Below are 15,657 nucleotides of genomic sequence, written 5' to 3'. Positions count from 1 at the left end.
TCTCACCCCAGCACCATGTATCTGATTCCGAGTTGGGTCAAGGCTTATATGCAGACTCAGTAAATGCTTGGTTCTTTCACACACGTAATTGGCTCCATGGCTGCATTGATTTCTTTCTTTGCATGGTCTTTGGCTTTTCTATGTCCTGAAGGCATGGCTGTAATTATTTCACCCGACCCAAGATAAATGATAAATGGGTGTTTGCTGGGGAACAATTACACAGAAAAATAATAAGAATGGCGGGAGCGTTACTCTGCCCTTCCTATTAGATTGGCTGACCCACAAGAAAGCACCAAGGAAAGCCAAACCTCAAGCTTCCCTCTTTCTGCTTCTGTCGGCCTGAGGCCACGCCCAAGGGGGGTGTGGCCACCGACACACGTTCTCTGCAAGACCGCTACAATGTCCCACTTCCCTTCCCTTCTGCCATCTCTGCTTCCTTCATTAAAACCCAGCAGTGAGCCGGGGGTTGGTGGCGCATGCCTTTAATCCCAGCACTTGGGAGGCAGAGGCAGGCGGATCTCTGTGAGTTCGAGGCCAGCCTGGTCTACCAAGCGAGTTCCAGGACAGGCTCCAAGACAATACAGAGGAACCCTGTCTTGAAAAACAAAAACAAACAAACAAAAAACCCAGCAGTGCCTCATCTTGCTGGGGCAGAGAATGATGGTGGTGGGAGTTTAGGGAGAGAAGAAAGAAATATTGGCACATAAGCAAAGCTTGATTTAGTTCAGTCTTCTAGTAAAGTTGGATATGGTTTGGTCCCCACAGGTGCTTGTGCTGGAAGCTTGGTGTCCAGTGTGGCGGTGTTGAGCTGGTAGGAACTTTAAGGTGAGACCTGGCAGTAGGTAATTAGGTCTTGAGGGGCTCCATTCTTATGGGCAATTAAGGCTTGCCTGCAGCTTAAGCCTCTTACCTTCTTGCTTGCACACAGTGATGGTCAGCTTTAATTGTCAACTTGACACAAGTCATACCCCCCCCAACACACTCTCAATGGGGGATTATCTACATTAGGTTGGCCCGTGGGTGTGACTGTGGTAGATTAAGTTAATTGATATAAAAAGACCCAGCCCACTGTGGACAACACCATTCCCTAGGCAGGGAATCATCAGCTCAATGAGATTTGAGAATTTGAGCTGACCACAATCGAGCAAATGTGCATTCATTGCTCTCTGCTTTTGACTGCGGATGGGATGTTACTTGCTGTTTGAAGCTCTTGCTTTAATATCCCCACAGTGATAGACTGTGTGGAACTATAAGCTATAGTTCATTTCTCCTCTAATTTGCATCTTGTCAAGCTATTTGGTCCAGGCAACAGTAATGAAACTAGGACACACCATTCATGGCAGCTTCTCTGCTTGCTTCTCTCCATGTTGTGATGCAGCCAGGGGGCCTCACCAGACCGTGCCGTGTTGTTTGGACCCTCTGGCTGTCAAAACTACAAGCCGATTGTGATTGGGAATTATTATTTCCATTATTTACTAAGTAATTCAGCTTTGGGTATCTTACTGTTGTGGAATAATCTTTCTGTACACTGTGAAGATGTGCCTTTGCCAGTTTTGCCTTCTGATTGGTTTAATAAGAGATGACTGGCCAGTAGCTAGGTAGAAGGCATAGGCAGGACAGCCAGACACAGAGGATGCTGGGAAGAAGGGTGGAGCCTTGGGAGTTGCGGGCAGACATAGGGAGAAGCAAGATGAACACGCCGTGTGGAAAGGAGGTCCCACCATGTTGAAAGGAGAGAGGTCCCGCCATGTGGCAGAGTGTAGATAAGAAATGTGGGTTAATTGAAGTTGTAAGAGATAGTTAGTAACAAGCCTAAACTGTCGGCTGGGCATTTATAATCAATAGTAAGCCTTAGTGTGGTTATTCGGGAGTGGCTGCTGGGACTCAGAGAAACCCCACCTTCATCTTACTGTAGAAACACAAGACACCTCGCACAATGCACCTCTCATTTATGCCTCTGAGGAACACACTGTCCCCTTCGTACCCTGAGGAGGCTGCTTTGCCTAATCACATGACTTGGAGGTCTTTGGGCTAGAGAAAGCAGAAGCCGAGGAGCCTCCTGACATCCTCCGGTTAAATTCCCTGCATCACAGGCGGAGTGTGACCTCTTGTTCCTTCCCGGCTTCTCCACTTGCTGAATTTTACTATGAATTAGAAGTTAATGAGGGGGAGGATTATAATGAGCCCTTTTCTCTAGCCCTTGTCTGTTATTTTTTTTTTTTCCACCACCAGCTGGGTGTCTAATTCCATCACACTGTGACTTCCACTGGAGTGTTACATCCCACAGGTGAGGGGTTTGGGCTCAGACGCCAGGTGTGACTCTCAGGCCACTTACCCTTCTGATGACTGGCTATAAATCCTCGGTTCCTGTTTCCCCATGAGATGATGTGACAAGGAGACCGTCTCCAGATGCAGGTCTTTCAACTATGGGTTTCTCAACCTCCAGCACATTAAGGAACAAGCCTTTTTTGTTTGTTTGTTTGCTTTTTTTTGTTTTTCCAGACAGGGTTTCTCTGTGTAGCCTTGGCTGTCTTGGAACTTGCTCTGTAGGCCAGGGTGGCCTTGAGCTCACAGAGATCTGCTTGCCTCTGCCTTGTGAGTGCTTCAAACCTCAGTTCTTTATAAATTACCCAGTCTTGGGTATTCTGTTAGAGTAACACAATGCAGTCAATTATGTGAACTAGTGTCAAGAGTTCATGTGGGTCATTTCATCTGTTGCCCCAGAACTATCTGTAGCTATGTTTCCAAGGGACCTGACACCCTCTTTGGCTTCTGTGGACTCTAGGCATGCAAATGGTACATAGACATAAATACAGGCAGAACACCCATGCAGTCAGGTGGTGGTGGTGGTGCACGCCTTTAATCCCAGCACTTGAGGCAGAGGCAGGGGGATCTCTGAGTTCAAGGCCATCCTGGTCTATAGAAAGAATTCCAGGACAGCTAGAGCTGTTACACAGAGAAACCGTGTCTCAAAAAACCAAAAACCAACCAAACAAATATACAAAAGTACCCATACACATAGAATAAAATTTAAAAGAAATAAACATTAAAAGTTTTCCATATGGATGGTACGTGAGCAGGTATCTGTGGTCTGGTTCTGCTAACACAAGGCTGAACAGCAGCTGTAGGTTGGTCCCAGGTCATAACTTCAGCAAAAATTAAATGAATTCATTCTGTGAGGGATAGTTCAGAATATTCAGAATGTCCAGCAAGGACTATTATACAAGTCATGATTATATTTAAATCACATGCTATGCATCTTTCTTATTAGAAAGGCCGACACTTACTTATGCATGTGGACATATGCGTAGTCCCTGCCTCCCCCTAAAAAGCCAGGCAACACTTACCAGCACATTGTTGGTTCTGACCAGGGTTCAGCCTAGTGGGTAATATGCATCCAAGATGCCACCCCAATATGACGATCGTAAATCATCAGCAAGCAGGGTGCTGCAGCATTGAGAATCCTTTTATTTCCGTCTGCTTGTGGAAATGAATTCATTTCCCCCACTCAAAGGCCCAGCCTGCCGTGGATTTCCTCCTCAGGTCTCCTTGCCTCTCAGAGGTCACTCTGGGAGCCCAGGTGTTTGAGGGTTAGATGAATAAACAAAACACCTGCTGCTTCTTGGTCAGAACAGGTTGCTAAGAATCCAAAGCAAAATATCTCAATTCTCCCCCCTCCTCCCCAGAGACCGTCAGTTGTTCCTCAGAGATGTACTTAATCTTCGGAGGAGTGATCTGACTGGAATTTCAAGGAAGCATTAGTATAGTGTCCTCTCCTGATCTCACAAAGCGAATCCCTCTTAGAATTGTTTTTTATGGTGGTCATGGTGCACGCCTTTAATCCCAGCACTCGGGAGGCAGAGGCAGGCGGACCTCTCTGAGTTTTGAGGCCAGCCTGGGGTCTACAGAGTGAGTTTTAGGAAAGTCGGGTCTATACAGATAAACCCTGTCTCAAAAGCAGAAGAGTTGTGTTTCATGCTCACTTATCTATTGTGAATTTGTGGATGTGGGCAGGGATACATGCACCATGGCGAATGCATAGAGGTCAGAGGACAACTTACTGAGGGGTTGATTCTGCCCCACCATGTGGGGCCTGGGTATCAGAGTTGAAAGGTCACAGTCAGCCCCTCCATGTGGCAGGAAAAGGGCCAAGAACCCAAATATCTTCTCTGTGTAGATGTGTCCAGCTGCGGCCGTGACCCTGGCTGCTGGTGTGTGTGTCTGACATAGCAGGTTATAATGAACCTTCTAGAACCGGACCCAGAGAGAACAAGTGCCCTTTCACGACCACAGCCTGGAGGCTCAGGAGTGATTATGTCTTCACCAGCCCAGCTGAGCTGTCTCTCTCTCTCTTTCACCTTTGAAGGAGAGCTCTGCTTTTTGTAGCCTGAATTCAGGGCTTGGGAGAGATCAAACTGGAACAAAGAAAAAGCAGGGAACAGGACAGGGAAGGGCAGGGAAGGTGAGAGAGCAGAGGCTTTGGAGAGCGACGGAGGCAGGGCCTGGAATCTGGAACCACTGAGCGGATGCAAGACTGATGGGGGGTGGTTACCTGGGTCTAATGTCATCCAAGTGTTAGTGAATAAGTGAATGTATTTCAATGATTTTAGGCTACAGGGTGCTATTTCTGGAGTTTGACACCATAGAGACTCCGCCTGTGTTCCCAGCCTCTAGCCATGTTTTCTCTGAGTCTAAGACAAGGGTCTTCACTGTGCAGGGTTCCTCCCAGGGCTCACGGCTTGGGGCTGGAGATGCACACGGGAGCAAACATGCAACCCTGTGAGGCCAGGAGAGCACCAGGCCTTTGGAGAAGGATGACGAGGAGCAGAGCAGGCAGGAGGGGGTCCTGAGATGGGCACAACATGCATATAGGTGCCCGACGAAGCCAGAAGAGTCAGTCACCTGAAGTGGGTGCTGGGAGCCCAATGTGAGCCTCCTAAAAGCAGGCCAACACTTTTAGCTTCAGACCCATGACCTTGGTTTTGAAGGTTAAACATTGCACAGACACATGGAGAATCTGTTCCAGGCAGAGATCTGCCCCAGAGAGAGGAAGTTGCATCCACAAAGGCACAGAGAGGCCAAACAATGCGACGAGAATCGACCTATGAGTGTGAAGTCAGATCAGTGAGAAATGAGACAGGGTTCCCACCTCCACATCTCACTTCTGTGGGAGTTACAGGGACAAGCGCCATGGAGAGAGTGAGTTCTCCCAATAGTGAACTTCTGAGCAAACCTGGCTCCTGACCCTCTCCGCCCCCACTCTACCATCTCTCCCTGTTTGTTGCCTGTGATCCTGGCTTGATGCCATTTGCCTTCGGTGTCACAGCCAAGGGGACCCCACTGTCACTAGAGGCTGAACCAATGGGGCTGCCCAGATCCTCTGGGAAGGAGATATGGCCACAGAGCACTTACAGAAAGGGTAGAGAGGGCAGGTTGGGCTTGGATACCCTGGTGCAGCCCCTTCGATTTCTCCCAACTCTTCTTACCCACTGAGCCCTAAGCTGCTTCCCCATAGTTCCTGCCATGCAGAAGCTGAGTAAACTGTATCTTTTTTTTCCTGGGTAGACCAAGCAGGCCTTGAACTGGATGGTCCGTCTGCCTCTGCCTGTGGTGGGATTAAATGAATGCCACCCCTGCCTGGCTAAATTGTGTCTTTTCATTAGATTAAGTATTTCCAACTCTTGATTTCTCTTCTCATCGAAAGGAAATGACAGGGATTCCCAGCACCCACATGACAGCTTAGAACTGTCTACAACGCCAGTTCCAGGGTACCTACTGCCCTCTTCTGGTCTCTGAGGGCATTGCATGAATGTAGTCCACAGACATACCTGCAGGCAAAATGCAAATACGTGTAAAATAAAAATGAATAAATCTCAAAAAAAGTTAAAAATAACATGATGATTTCACAAGGTACCTTGAAGGGTTTTTTTTTTTTTTTTTTGGTTTTTCGATACAGGGTTTCTCTGTGGCTTTGGAGGCTGTCCTGGAACTCACTTTGTAGACCAGGCTGGCCTCGAACTCACAAAGATCCGCCTGCCTCTGCCTCCCGAGTGCTGGGATTAAAGGTGTGCACCACCAACGCCCGGCGAAGGGTTTTAAAAATAAAAACAAGACTGGGCCTGGTAGCACATGTCTTTAGTCCCAGCGCTTACAGGCAGAGGCAGGTGGATCTCTTTGAGTTAGTTGGAGGCCAGCCTGGCTACACGATGAGTTCCAGGCCAGCCAGAACTACATAGCGAGACCCTGGATCAAAAATAAAATAACAAAAACAAAAGAGAGAAAGAACAAAAGGATGGGCCCACAGTCTATCACTGAAAGGCTGTTGAGACTCAGTCAGGGGCAGGAAGGCCTTGCTTGGAGGGACGGAGCACCTGGCCGCTCGGCTGGGTGTAAGCTGATCTGCCGAGTTCAGGAAGTGAGCAAGCTCTCCTAAGCCTCGGGCGTCTTTGCAGTGTACATGAATGTGACTGGGTCAGGTAAGGACAGGAGCTGACTTTGTTCGCAAATTTGACCCCATGTCATCTGCAGTCCTGCCCTGTTCCTTTTCCCCATTGCGTGGTTCACTTAGGACACCATCCCTTGAATATTACCCACTCACCTAGAACCTGTCATCTCCGGCAAAGCCTACTGGCTGCCCACCCAAACCCACCATCCTCCCTTCTCAGGCCCTCCAGCATGGCCCTTTCCCTAGTTTCTCTCAATATCAGATATGGCCCCGGGGCCACTTTCAGAAAGGGTACAGATGGCAGGCTGGGCTCTGGTGCCCTGGGTGTGGCCTCTTCAGTGCTCATTCCTCCTTCCTGCTGAATCAGGAGGTGCAGCCCAGCCTTCTCCAGCAGCTGCATACAACACGTGTGGGCTTTGCAGAGAAGAGGTGGGAGGCTCTTGGGCGTTCTGTGTGCCTGCGTGGAGAAGCAAGGCTGCCCAAGGCTGGAACTCACATCCAAGAACCTCTCAAGAACCACCCATTTCTGAGTTCAGTGTGTGTGTGTGTGTGTGTGTGTGTGTGCAAGAGAGACAGACAGACAGACAGACAGACAGACAGACACACACACACACAGAGTTGTCTTTCTTCAGGAGACCTTCCCACTGGCCAGGAAGCTCCAGATATACCCCCCTACCCCATCCCCGTCTCTACCTCCCCGTTACTGAGACTAAAAGTGTACGACACTGTGTTTGGCTTCCCCTCCCTCACAGGAGCCAGCGTCTCACTGTGTAGCTCTGACTGACTGGAGTCCACTTGCCTTTGCTTCTGGTGCTGGGATTTAAGTCACACACCCCATGCCCAGAAGAGACTTAATTCTTTTTAAAAACATGTGTCTGTGGCTCTGTCAATTCTAGTTATATATTATTTTTCTGTGGTCTTTGATGGAGTTGAAGACAGATAGTTATAGTTTTCCTTAGTTATAACAAAAGATAAGTTATATAAGACCTTAAACTCACAAAGATAGAATAATGATAAAATACTTTCTTTAAGTCTTACTGCTAATGGTCTAAATATTGTAACTATAGTTCTTACTTGATAATTTTTCTGTTATATATAACTTGACTATTTTAAAGTTAAAACCTTTCTTTTTATTTAGACAGAAAAGAGGATATGATGGGAGAAGTCTTTCTGTGTATATATTGTCATATTGGTTGATTAAATAAAGCACTGTTGGCCAATAGGGAAGCAAGATGGGTGAGACTAGGAGTCAAGGAGGAGTCTGGGAAGGAGAGGCACAGTCAGCCAAGATGTAGGACGCCAGAGAAGTAAGAGGTCCGAACCCTTTCTTCTGTAAGAGAAGATCACATGGAAATACTTTAGCAGTTATGGGTTAATAATTAAGTCAGAGCTAGCAGATAAGAAATCAAAGCAAACGTCTAACAGTTTCATAATGTAAACAAAAAACTACAAAAACAAAAAACAAAAAAAATGTGTTTGGCAATCAGACTTTATCATCAATGAGTAAGACATCTCCTCAGCCCGTTTCTGACTTCTCTAATCAACCTGGGCTCTCTTTGTTACAGCAGTCCATCCTTACCCTTAATAATGTCACAAGTGCTCAGTGACATTGCTGGCTTTGTCTTCTTTATCTGTCCACGGCTTTGTCTTCTTCATCTGTCCACGGCAGTGTACCCAGTGCCTGAGGGAGTGGCTGCATCCTGGCAGGTGCTCAAACAACGCCAATGAATGGGATCTGGATGCCTTTATTAGAAGAGCATGACAAGCTGGGCAGCCTTGGCCTCATGGGCCCCAGTTTCTTCACCTGTACAATGGGAGAACACCTGAGCTGCGTTGAGATGGCTGCACCTGAAGAATTATGTACTTAAAACTCAGAGAGCCACACCCGACACTTAAAAAGGTGCTCAGTTAAGTGATGGATTTTCCTGATCATGGTAACTTTTCTTTCAACCTTCATCTTTAATTTATGTGTATGGGTGTTTTGCCCATCTGTATGTTTACCATGTGTGTGCAGTGCCTACAGAAGCCAGAAGAGGACGCCAGAGCCCCTGGAACTGAAGTTACAGACAGTTGTGAGCACCTTGTGGGTGTGGGAGAGAGCAACTAATGATCTTAACTGCTGAACTGTATCTCCGGTTGCACAATGACTCTTTTTTATCAAGGAAGCATTGTTTTTTGCAGCCCCTGGGATCTTCACTGGTACAGAAAGGGTGTCGTATGGAATCAAAGCTTCGGTTAAGGTGTCCTTTCCTGGGTAATTTTCTGTTCTGTGAACTCAGTGTGCCGTCTTTGGGGAAAGCATGCAAATGTATGCAAATCACACACAGACTCGCATAAAATAGTCTGTGAGTACCACCTCCGCATTTACTAGAAAGAAATCTGGTGGCTTTGTTGCATGCCACTCTCAGTCCTGTTGGGTTTCTAATCTGTCCTGTCTGAAAGACACACCTGGTGGGAAGAGGCATGCACGTGGGTGTGAGTGTGTGTGAGTGTGGGTCTCCGAGGAAGAAGGGTTGATATGTGTGGCAGGTCCATGACTGCAAACTTTAGTATGTGTGCCAGCGAGAGGGCTCAGTGGGTTAAGGTGACCGGTGACCTGAGTTCCGATCTTTGGGACCCACATGGTGGGAGGAGAAGATTGACGGCCACAGACTTCCTTCTGACCTCTACATTCCCACTATGACGCCAGTGTGTCCACACCCTGACATGTACACATGTTCATGCCAAAGAAATATGTGAGACACATTTTTTGTTTGTTTGTTTTTCCGAGACAGGGTTTCTCTGTGTAACAGCCCTGGCTGTCCTGGAACTCACTCTGTAGACCAGACTGGCCTCGAACTCATAGAGGTCCACCTGCCTCTGCCTCTTGAGTGCTGGGATTAAGGGTGTGTGTCACCACCAACTCTTGGCACAAAGCGAAATTTTTAAAAATCCCTTGGGATGTGAGACTAATCTGGTATTGACATTTGACACTCTATCACCAAGGTTGACTTGGCCAATCTGGTTGGCTAGGTCAGCTTCAGTGCTCCACGCACATCCCTCCCAAAGCTGAGTGCTCCAGGGAAGAGAACAGCCCACCTCAATAAAGGCAGGTGGCTTGTTGGTATACAGGTAGCCATGCTCCCCAGTTGCAGCCTACAAACAAGCTCTCAAGGTTCAATATTTGAAACTTTCAGTCAGACATGATGGTACAGCCTTTTAATCCTAGGACTCAGGAGGCAGAGTCAGGTGGATCTCTGAGAATTCGAGGACAGCTTGGTCTACAGAGAGAAACCCTGTCTCGGAAAACAAAAACAAGACAAAAAGAAAGAAAAGGAAAAATTATTACTAGTTACTGTATGTAAATGTGCATCTCAGGTATGTGTCTGTACATACCTTCATATATGTGCGTTTGTATGTATGCATGCATGCATGGAAGCCAGAGGTCAGCGGCATAAAGTGTCTTCCTCTGTTTTTTCATCACCTAATTTAAACATTTTTTTTTTCTGAGACAGAGTTTCTCTGTGCAACAGCCCTGCCTGTCCTAGAACTCACTTTGTAGACCAGGCTGGCCTCGAACTCACAGAGATCCGCCTGCCTCTGCCTCTACCTCCCGAGTGCTGGGTCTAAAGGCCTGCACCACCACCACATGGCTTACCACCTTATTTTTTGAGGCAGGGTCTCTCACTGAACCCGAAGCTAACCAATTGGCTAGGCTGGCTCGCTGGTGAACTCCAGGCACCTGTCTGTTTCTTCACCTCCAGAACTACAATGCCATGCCTAGCTTTGAAGTGGGTGCTGGGGATTTGAACTCAGGTCTTCCTGCTTGCGTGGCCAGGCACTTTACCTAGTGAGACATTTCCTCAGCCCCAGCTGGTCAGTATTACACAAGGTGAAGGTGAAGGGAGACCGTGAGAAAGGAGGGTTAGTACAAAGCCATGCAGCAGTCTGGGCAGCCTGAGCTTTCCACAGTAATTCAGTCTCCAAGTACTCTGTCCAATTATCATTCTGGACAGCGGGCTCATTTGTCCCTACAAGCATGCACCCGTGCATTCATTTGACAAAAATGCAGAGACCATGGGCTCTGGGAATCAGCTCTCTGCAGGGTTCCAGGACATAAGGACAGAGAGGACACTGTCGCTTTTGTTCACACAAAAAAGAAATCTTTTCTTGCTGTCCTGGCTCACAGGGACCTCTTTTCATCTCAGAGCTCTGTAACCACTCAGAACGGCAGACAAACGTATCACCCAGAAACACCCCCGCACGGGGGCAGGCCTGGCAGCCTAGACTGCAAGAGATACCGAGGAGGAAAGGGCTGGCTGCACAAGGTCAAAGTCACGCCGAAGTGCGCCGTGTCTCAAGGATGTGCAGGAGCCTTCCAGGTGGACTGGCAGAAGGGATGCTGTGGGCCAGGGCACAGAAGCGTGAAGCCACACGCCTGTGTGTTCCGACTGGGAAATACAGTCAATGGCGTCAAGATGTACCTTCCCTTGCACCCCTGGCTCCTAAAAGTGCTGGTGACATTCATGGACCTCAGGTACTTGCTCCTCAATTATGGTAAACAGTGAGTCCGCGACGTCATTTGTCCTCTGCTGTGGCCCTTGCTTTGTCACTTCAAGGAGACTGAGTCACAGAGTACTGGGGCTATCTCTACACTTTTGTTTCCCCTAGAGATCAAGCTCTCGTGCCTTTCTCTGGACTCTCAGGCAGGCAAGGGATTGAGTTTGCTGAAAATGTGGGAACGGATGGAAAGGTTCCCACCTTCGTGATGCCCCTCCTCCCTGAGCCCTCCCCTCCGGTGACCAGTGTGAGCCCCCGCTTTACAGATGAGCCCATGAAGATCTGGAGGCACAGCCCTTTTGTAGGAGGGAAACAGCCTAGGAACGCTGACTTTGGTTGGGACCGAGAAGGTGTCTCAGTGGGGAAAGTGCTAGCTCTGCAAACACGCGTCCCCAAGCTTGTATTCACAGCACCCACATGAAAACCAGACATGGCAGTGCATGCCTGAAACCCCAGCACAAGGGGACAAGGGGTAACATGCAGGGAGGAGGATCCCAGGGTCTTGGTGGCCAACCAGTCTAGCCAAATGATGAGCTCCAGCTTCAGTAAGCGACCGTGTCTCAAGTGATAAGGAAGTACCTGCAGTCAGCCTCCAGCCCCGACACAGGCGTGCGTGGGTGAAAGCCCATTTGTGCACAGGGAGCACACACACAGAGAAACACTGCTCTTGAACGCAGACCAACCGGTACAAGGGCCAAGGCTCTGAGCTCTGGCTTTACCCCAGCTTACCACTCCCATTTCAGTACACTTGGTAAAACCACGGTGTGGACTCGATTTATTTTATTGTCTGTGTGGGGCGTTTCGCCTGCTTCTGTGTCCGTGTGCCTTGTGTGTCCAGTGTCTGTGGAAGCCAGAAGTGGGCATCAGATTCTTCGGAGCTGGAGTTAGAGGTGATAGTGAGCCACCTCTGGGAATGGAACCCGAGTCCTCTGCCAGAGCAGTCGGTGCTCTTAACTGCTGAGCCATCTCTCCAGTCTCTGGACTTGAGTTTTGTGGATGAATGTGACAGTCCTGAGCTCCAGCAAAATTTCAGTTAGTTAGTTATCGTGGCTCCTTCTGAAGCCTGGGACCCCTTTAGGGTGGGGTGTGCTAACTCCATCTTTGCATCCCACGTCTAACACAACACTTCTTCTCCCAAGGAGAGCCAAAGGGGTCTGGAAAATTCTGGAAAGTCAAGTTCCCTTAAGCAAGTGTAGATTTCATGAGAGACAAGCTGGGAGGAGGGTCTGGTGAAGGCTTGTAGAGGGTGGGATAAGCCCATGGGGTGGGGCTTGCTTGTGATGGGCTAAAGAAGGGTTGTAAATACGTTTGGGGGACCCTAAGTTCCCAGGGTACTGCAAGGGTACAGATGGGGTGTTCTGTGATCCCCCACACACCCTGAAGTCTCACAGGACCAGAGCTGAGGCTGTCTTTGGAGGGACAAGACACTTGTTCTCCTAGGGAAGACCAAATGAGCATTTATCTCCAGGTGGGGCACCATGGAAATAACGGTGAAGCCTGGTTGAGGAGCATCATTTGCAGGTGACAATTAGTTAATTATTTAAACATTCCTTGAGTGCCTACTGTATGCTGCGGTGGATTGTGGGAACTGGAGCAAAGCATCCATGATGGACAATAAGACTGTCAACTTGATGGAATTTGCAGTCAACGTAGAGGCACCCTTCTGGGTGGGTTCTTGAAGTGTTTCCAGAAGGGTTAACTGAAAGGAGGAGCCCCTCCTCAAGAGTGGGCAGCACTTTCTAGTAGTCCAGATATAAAAATGTCCCAGGAGAAAGCAATGCTTGACACCCGATATCACTTCTTGCTGGTGAGTCTGTACCATTGCGGCTGCCACTGCCACCCTCCGTGGCCTTCAGAATCTAGCTTTTTTGGCTTTCTAACCTGGACTGATGCCAGTGGCTCTCCAGGAACCCTCCAGACCTTCAGCACCAGATGGGGCCTGCTAAGGCATCCAGCCACCAAAGTTAGCAATCAGCTACCAAGTTCTCAGCGTTGCCAGTGTGCAGACAGCCACTGTTGGACTATCCAGACTGCATTATGTAAGGCAACCTGATGAATCCCCTTTGTAACACGTATACGTTTCATTGGTTCTGTTCCTCTGGAGAAGCCTGACTAATACAGTGTCCCATTTCCATTTTAATGAGGGACAATAGAGTGAACGAGTAAAGAAACAGGCAAGCGAGGCCTCGTCTGGTGCTGATGAGCATTTTGACAGGAAGACAAGGCAGTTTAGGGTGATGGAGAAGCTGGGAGTCAGGCAGAGGAGATGATGATATTTGGACTGAAAAAACCCAAAGGACAGAATGGTACCAATCAAGCCAGGGTCTGGGGGTTGGGTGGGTGTGTCTATACAGAAGATACAACTAGGGCAATGACTTCACAGTAGAAATCAATACAAAGAAAAAAGAAGGCCAGGCCATCTAGATGTTGGTGAACTATAGGAAAAGAAAGGGTTACAAGTCTGGTAGAAAAGATTCCTAGAGCTAGACATGGTGGAATTCTATTCCAAGTGATTGCATTAGTTAGCTTCTGCTGTCTGACAAGTTGCATCCCCGTTTTAAAAATAACATGGTTTTGGTGGGTGTTGGTGGCGCACACCTTTAATTCCAGCACTCAGGAGGTAAAGGCAGGGAATCTCTGTGAGTTCGAGACCAGCCTGATCTACAAGAGCTAGTTCCAGGACAGCCTCCAAAGCCACAGAGAAACCCTGTCTTGAAAAACCAAAACAAAACAAAACAAAAAAACCAAAACCATGGTTTTGTATCAGTTTCTCTGGGTGAGAAACTACTTTGGGTTGGCCTGCAGACAGCTTCAAGTTCAATTCCACTTTAAGGTCCTGTGGACGTTGGCCAGGCTCAGTTCCTCATGGGCTGGTGTTCTGAGGTCACCCTCCAATCCTCGCCATGTGGGCCACTCTAAGCTGGCAGCTTGCTCCATCAAACTGTGCAAGCCAAGGAGGTGACAGTCTGCTGGCAACGTGGAAGGAAGCAGCTCTCCTTTGTCACCCAGTCTCAGATGTGGCATCTTTCATCACTGCCTTAATTGGTCTTTGCAGAAACAAGCCACAGACTCCACCCTCACTCAAGGGGACACCTGGAGGTAGGATCCCGAGATCTAAGAAATCTTTCAGTCACACCCAGGAACTCATCCATGGCATCTGAGCGGGGCATGACATACTCCGATATGTATTTTCAATGGTCACTTTGGCTTCCTTGAAGATTGGAAGCATGAGTTTGGAGTTTGGCAGGAGTAGACAGGACAGTTAGAGTGCTGTGCATGACTTGGGTAAGGAGAAAAGGGGGTCTTGCCAGTGGACAGGAGGTGAGAATAAGTAAGAGGAAGTGGGGATGGGTGGCACCTGGGCTTGCTGGAATGTATCTTGCCTGTGGGATGATGAAGCCTGGGACTCTTGTTTTTCCCTGGGACAGACAGGATGCCATTAGCCCCATCATTCTCCAACCCCACCTAAGGCCACACATTTCATGGATGGTCGGCTGGCATTAGGGGCACTGGCAACAGGCAAAGGACACACATCACTTTGAGCCAGGCCAATGGACTAACCCCACGTCCCGAGTCCCATGAACTTGCTCATATTCAGACTAACCAAGCTAATGAGTAGAGTGGAGGAATACAGGCCACCTACTACACAAGCCAGCCAGAGCTGGAAAAGGTGTGTGTGTATGTGTGTGTGTGTGAGGGAGAGAGAGAGGGAGAGAGAGAGAGAGAGAGAGAGAGAGAGAGAGAGAGAGAGAGGGAGGGAGGGAGGGAGGGAGGGAGGGAGGGAGGGAGGGAGGGAGGGAGGGAGGGAGGGAGGGAGGGAGGGGGAGAGAGAGAGAGAGGGAGGGAGGGAGGGAGAGGGAGAAAGGGAGAGAGAGAGGGAGAGAGAGGCCTGTGAGAGCAGCACATAGCACCCCCTGGTGGTCGTGGTGGTGCAGAAGGATGGGGGAAATTGAGATTAGCCCTTTAGTAGGGACACAGAGTACACAGTATGCTCTGCATCAGACTGCCTCAGGGAAAGGGTTGGAGTATGTTCTCATCCCTGGGGGACAAGGGGATGTCCTCAAGCCTCCTGCCCTGGCAGCCAAGAACTGATCAAAAAGTGATTCACACCAGTAATCCAAATGACATCACCAAACACCAGCCACATTTTTTATGATTCCAACATAGCCTTTGACGTATTGGCATCATCTTGCTTAGGAGTCAGGGCCCGTGACTTTGGCTAACTTAGACGCCAATGTGGCCACCAAAGGGGAAAGCCCATCTGTTGGGCTGGTTTTGCTCTCAGGACCTTGGCCCTCCCTACATGGGGGATTTCCAGGGGACTTCCACGAGCACAGCTCACCAAGGCCTCACCTCCTGGGTAACTGACAAGGATGGGGAAAGGACCAGACAGGAAGACCTCTGCTCGAGGATGGGAACGCCCAGGGAGTTCTCGGGATTTTTGAAATGGTGAAAGAGAGGATGGGGAGGGCAGAGTAGGACCTTACGTTATTTTTTTTTAAATCATATTTATTTGGAGCTGGAGGGGGGGGGCTCAGGAGTTAAGAACACTGACTGCTCTTGCGGAGGAGCTTGGTTCGATTCCCAGCACCCATCCACATGATGGCTCCCAACCATCTGTAACTCTAGTTCCAGGGGATCTAACCCTGGATCCAACTTCTCCTGTACCAATG

The 15,657-nt window shown here is 48.8% G+C and overlaps 1 long non-coding RNA gene across 1 annotated transcript in view; it reads right to left on the bottom strand.

The window, feature by feature from the left end:
* Window positions 1–7,640: 7,640 nt before the first annotated feature.
* LOC121144149 overlaps window positions 7,641–15,657 on the bottom strand; it is a 10,901-nt gene continuing 2,884 nt past the window's right edge. Inside the window, exons 3-4 of the long non-coding RNA XR_005881457.1 lie at window positions 8,025–8,249; window positions 7,641–7,775 (exon numbers count right to left, since the gene is read on the bottom strand). This is a non-coding gene — a long non-coding RNA (uncharacterized LOC121144149). The remainder of the gene's footprint in view (window positions 7,776–8,024; window positions 8,250–15,657) is intronic.

This window comes from Mesocricetus auratus, unplaced genomic scaffold (genome assembly GCF_017639785.1).
Source record: "Mesocricetus auratus isolate SY011 unplaced genomic scaffold, BCM_Maur_2.0 Super-Scaffold_100014, whole genome shotgun sequence".
NCBI classification, from domain to species: Eukaryota; Metazoa; Chordata; class Mammalia; order Rodentia; family Cricetidae; genus Mesocricetus; species Mesocricetus auratus.
Note: the sequence above shows the minus strand (reverse complement) of the source record. Positions and strands in the feature narration are given on the sequence as shown.